General features: G+C 38.5%; 1 pseudogene; it reads left to right on the forward strand.

The window, feature by feature from the left end:
- The first annotated feature begins 371 nt into the window (after positions 1-371).
- Positions 372-3,102, forward strand: LOC148165039 (glyceraldehyde-3-phosphate dehydrogenase pseudogene; annotated as a pseudogene).
- Positions 3,103-5,836: the final 2,734 nt, after the last annotated feature.

Below are 5,836 nucleotides of genomic sequence, written 5' to 3' on the forward strand. Positions count from 1 at the left end.
TTGATGTTGAACTTCTGGCCTCCAGAACTATGAAGGAAAAAATTTCTATTCTCTTAAGTCAACCAGTTCATGGTAATTTGTAATGGCAGCCTTAGGGAATTAAGACAGATTTTGGTAGGGGAAGGTGAGATGCTGCTGTTACAAATACCTAAAAATGTGGAGTAGCTTTGTAATCGGACAGTGGGCAGAGACTTGGAAAAAATTTGAGGTAGAGGATAGAAAAAGCCTCGACTGCCTTGACCAGAATATGAACAGTAGAAGTATGAATGTGAAAGGTGACTCTGATGAAAGCTCAGAAGAAAATGAGAAATGTGTTATTAGAAGATGGTGATAGGTAATCCTTGTTATTTACTGGCAGAAAATTTGCCTGAATGTGTCCTATAGCTGTGTGGAAAGCAGGATTCATAAGCAAGGAATTTGGATTTTTGAGTGAGGAGATTTCTAAGCAAAGTGTTGAAGGTACAACCTTGTTTCTTCTTGCTGCTTATAGAAAAACACATGCGGAAAGTGAGAAATTGAGGAAAGAATTGTTAAGAAAAAGGGAACCAGCACTTAATGATTTGGGAAATTCTAAGCCTGTTCAGATAGCAAAAGATGCGAAAATTCAGAGACCAGCTGTTAGGAAGTTGTGCTATGCAAACAAGGCCCAGTGTGTGGCTAGAAAAATTTTGCTGAAGATACTAGTTTTGTGACTCATGGATTCACTCAATCATCTCAGCACAAGCCAGGAGTGGAAATGGGATTATCTAGGAAAGATCTGTGGAGGACTCTCTTGCTAATGTTCTGAATCCTCATGAGATTAGCAGAGGACCCAATAGGTTTTTGAAAATGTTATACCTACAGAAACACTCCCAGGTTGGAATGAAAGAGACAGAGACAGGACAAAATGAAGGAAGACTGCCAGAGTTTCCAAATTCTGTAAGTAGAAAATATACTGATAAAACTTCTCATCTGAAATATGTAGTAGCCTTCAAGAAGAAGTGATGATACATTGATGGCAGAGCCATGGTCCCAAAGAATGGAGCTGTGTAGGGCCAAAGGCAGATGCCCAAGCCTAGGAAACAGATCAGAGCCATGGGCCCAGAGGGCAGAACCTACAAACACATGGAATTATTTCTAACCCATAAAACATAATGGGATTTTACATGTTAGATTTCAGTTATTTGAGAACACTGATTTTTTTCCTCCTTATATGTTATCCCTTTGGAATACAAATGAAGATGAAACTTTCCCCAGGATGGAACATAGGCAGAATCTAAATTATGCTGATCTTGCTGATTTAAATAATGCGATTTAAAAATTTTTGAGTTGGTGATATTTAGGTACATTTTGGACTTGTGTTGATGCTGTAACAGGTTGATACTCTAGAAGACACTGGGATGGAATAAATGTATTTTGTACGTGGGATGGATATGAATCTTTGGAGACCAGAGGGAAGCTTGAGGTAGATTGAAATGTCCCCCCAAAGATATCTGCATCTGAATCCCTAATTCCACATTCCCATGCCTGGAGACATTACCCTCTATGGAAAAAAAACAAAAATAAAAAAAGACTTTGAAGATGTGATTTGGTTAAGGATCTTGAGTTATGAATTATCTAGCTGAGCCCTAAGTCCGGTAAAAGTGTCCCTGTAAAGGGAAGCAGAGGGAGACTTGAAACAGTGAAGAGGAAAGGCAATGGGAGGCAGAGATGTAGTAATCAGTCCACAAGCCAAAGAATGTTAGCTGCCACCAGAAACTGGAAAAGCCAAGGAGCCAATTTTCCCCTATAGCATCTGGATAGAACATTAATACCAATGAAATTAAAAACTACCAATTAAAAATTAATATGAATAAAAAAACCCCTCTACATGTCAAAATTTGCAAGGCATTGCTAAAATTCTACTCTTGGGAAATGTTATAGCTCTTAATATATTTATCAAGAATAAGCAAGATCAGAAACTAAAAAATGTGGCTTTCGACATAATTATAAGTAGAGTGCAACAGCAAATTCAAAGAAAGAAGTTCCCAAATTATAAATGTAAGAAGAGGCTTTCTGCTCCCCTCAGTTCTGTAGACAACCTCATCTTCTGGTACAGGGCCAGCTGTGTCTCTGAGACATAATTGTAAAGGTTAGAGTACATAGATTTGGCCCTACTGGGCACCTGGTCACCAGGGCTGCCTTTAACTCTGGCAAAGTGAATATTGTTGCCATCAATGACTATGACCCCTTCATTGACCTCAACTACATGGTCTACATGTTCCAGTATGATTCCACCCAGGGAAAATTCAACAGAACAGTCAAGGCTGAGAATGGGAGACTTGTCATCTATGGAAAGCCCATCTCCATCTTCCAGGGGTGAGATCCCACCAACATTAAATGGGGTGATGCTGGTGCTGAGTATGTTATGGAGTCCATGGGGTCTTCACTACCATGAAGGGGCTGAGGCTCACTTGAAGGGTGGGACCAACGGGTCATCATCTCTGCGTCTTCTGCCGATGGCCCCATGTTTGTGATGAGCATGAACCAGGAGAAGTATGACAACTCCCTCAAGATTATCAGCGATGCCTCCTGTACGACCAACTGCTTGGCCTCTCCAGCCAAAGTCATCCACAACAACTTTGGCATCATGAAGGGATCCATGACCACAGTCCATACCATCGCTGCCATCCAGAAAACCATGGACAACACCTCTGGGAAGCTGTGGTGTGATGGCTGAGGGGCTGCCCAGAACATCATCCCTGCTTCTATAGGTGCTGCCAAGGCTGCAGGCAAAGTCATCCCTGAGCTGAATGGGAAGCTCACTGGCATGGCCTTCTGTGTCCCCACCCCCAATGTGTCAGTCATGGAACCAAACTGCTCCCTGGAGAAAGCTGCCAAATATGATGACATCAAGAAGGTGATAAAGCAGGCATTAGAGGGCCCCCTCAAGGGCATCCCAGGCTACACTGACCAGGTTGTCTCCTGCGACTTTAACAGTGACACCCACTCTTCCACATTCATTGCTGGGGTTGGCATTGCTCTCAATGACCACTTTGTCAAGCTCATTTCTGGTATGACAATGAATTTGGCTACAGCAAACAGGTGGTGGACCTAATGGTCCACCTGGCCCTCAAGGAGTAAGAGCCCCCTGGACCATCAGTCCCAGTGAGAGCAAAAGGAAAGGAGAGGCCCTCAGCTGCTGGAGAGTCCTTGCCCCAACTCATCCCCCAACACACTGAGAATCTCCCAACATCTACACAGTTTCCATCCCAGACCCCCTACAGAAGGGGAGGGGCTTGTGGAGCACTACCTTGTCATGTACCATCAATAAAGTACACTGTACCTAGCTAAAAAAAAAAAAAAAAAAAGAGAGAGAGAGAGAGATGTTAGTAAAATAACACATACTCATGATAGTGAAAATCTAAAAAATTAAAAACTAGTTATTTAAAAAGATAATCAAACATCTAGAGCACTGATAAAAAGAAAAGACAAATGTAAATAAATTTATTCTGAAATAAAAAGGAGAAATATCTACAGATAAAAATAAGATTTAAAACTACTAAAATTATGTTAAAAGTATGAATTTCTGCTTCCAGCCATGATGGAGTAAGAATTACTCCAGACCCATTGTTCCACTATGACCAAAGAAAACTCTAGACAAAATAAATAAAGTTTTTCTTTCAAGCACTTGAAAACAGGCACGCAAATCTATGAAAATGGGAAGGTAGAAAGCAAGTGAGTGACCCATATCATCACTCTGACTTTTCAGCAATTTCTAGACTGTTAGTGCAGGGTTGGTTAAAAAAGACAGAGAGTGTAAACTCAGTGATATTAATGCATTAAAGAGCTGAAGATTGGAGTTCTGGAGGCTGCAGAGGATGAGAGTTGCAGAGTTTCAGAGAGGGAGGGGGCCTTGAAGAAAAAGAGTCTCTGGTATCTGCCTAGACGGCTCCTTGAAACGTTACTGAGTACAAGGTCACCTATCTACAAGGTAAAAACTCTGTGAGGCCAAGCAAAACACAGAGATCATGCTCTCGGTTTAGTAATTTCAAGGGTTCAAACATGTTGGTAGACCTTTGAGTTACCAGTCAGAACTAGGAATCCTCAGCAATCGCCTGAGACATTCATTAGAGACCCATGAGAAGTGATACCTTAGTAATAAGACTGTATTTGAATTAACCCTGGAGTGAAGGCTACTCAAGTTCACCCCAATAAATCTTTAAGATAGGGTCTCTTCAGAGGTCGATGACCCCTGAAGGGATCAAACTGATTCCATAACTTGGCCGTTTGACAAAATAAAACCAAACAATCTATTAAAAAAAGGACAACAATGTACCAATCACCATAATAATAGTTGAAAAGCTTAACACTCCTCTATTAGTAATTAAAGGAACAAGCAAGCATTAAATTTGTAAGGCTATAGAGGACTTGAATAACACCATCAACCTCCTTGGCCTAATTGATATTTATAGAACACTCTACCTAATAACGGCAGGATACACATAAAATATTCAGCAAGATAGATTATATGCTAGGCCATAACACAAGCCTAAAAAATTTTAAAAGTTCACATCATACAGAGTATGTACTCTGAACATACTGGAATTAAGTTAGACATCAAAAAGTAAAGTAAAAAATATCTAGAAATACCCCATACAGTTGGAAATTCCACAATTTTCAAATAATCTACAGATACTATGTATATAGTCAAGGGTATTACGATAGTGTTGTGTGGTGACAGACAATAGCTACCTATGTGGCAAGCACAGTATAATGTATAGAGCTGTCCAGTCACCTGAACGGTGTACACTTGAAACTGAGTAACATTGTGTATCAACTATGCTTTGATAGGGGAAAAAAAAACAGTTTGGTAGCATTCACCAGTGGGAGGAGGGGGAGTCGGATAGAAATTAGATAGTATATGGGAATAAGGGAAAATAAAAATACAGTATATAAAAATTGTTGGGCTATAGCTAAAACAGTGTTTAGAAGGAAGTTTGAATATTTTATTGCTTAAATTATAAAAATAAAAATTTTGAAGTTAATAATCTAATTTTTCAAGCTAAAAAATAAATCCAATTAAAGCCAAGTAAGGAAAATGAGGAAGATAATAAAGAGCAAAAATCAATTAAACAGAAAATGAAACAACAATAAATCAAGGAAATCAAAAGAGCATTGAAAAGATCAGTGACGTTGGTAAACCTCTACTCAGTGTGATCAAGAAAAAGAAGTACACAAATCACCAAAATCATGAGGAAGAAAAAGATAGACACCATTATATATCTTAGAAACATGATAAGCATAAAAAGTAATATAAACCAGTTTATGGCAATAAATTGACAACCTAAATCAAATGGACAAATGGATAAATTCTTTGAAAGAAACAAAATACCTCGTTTGCTTAAGAACAAATAGATATCCTGAATGGCCATATATCTATTAAATAAACTCAATCTGCAGTTAAAAATCTCCCTAGAAAGGTAACTCCAGGCTCAAGTACTTTTATTAGTGAATTCTACCAATCATTTAAGAATGAAAACAATACCAATTCTATACAAACTCTTTAGATAAAAAGAGGGAGTACTCGCCAACTAATTTTATGAGGCTTGCATTTTCCTGTACCAAAACCAATCAAAGATTATATAAACAAAAGAAACCCAAATCAGTTCCTCTCATGAACACAGAAGCAACATTCTTTAAAAAAATATTGACATGTCCAATATAGCAATATATAAAAAGAATAACATATCATGACAAGGAAGAATTTATTCTAAGAATGCAAGGTTATTTCAACATTTTAAGAAATCAATCAATACATTTCTGTATATTAAGAAAATAGGGGAGAGAAAAACCCTGTAATCATTGCCATTGATTT

Source organism: Eumetopias jubatus, unplaced genomic scaffold (genome assembly GCF_037043125.1).
Source record: "Eumetopias jubatus isolate StellerSeaLion01/CBP00866 unplaced genomic scaffold, mEumJub1_p1.0 scaffold_1, whole genome shotgun sequence".
Classification (NCBI taxonomy): Eukaryota; Metazoa; Chordata; class Mammalia; order Carnivora; family Otariidae; genus Eumetopias; species Eumetopias jubatus.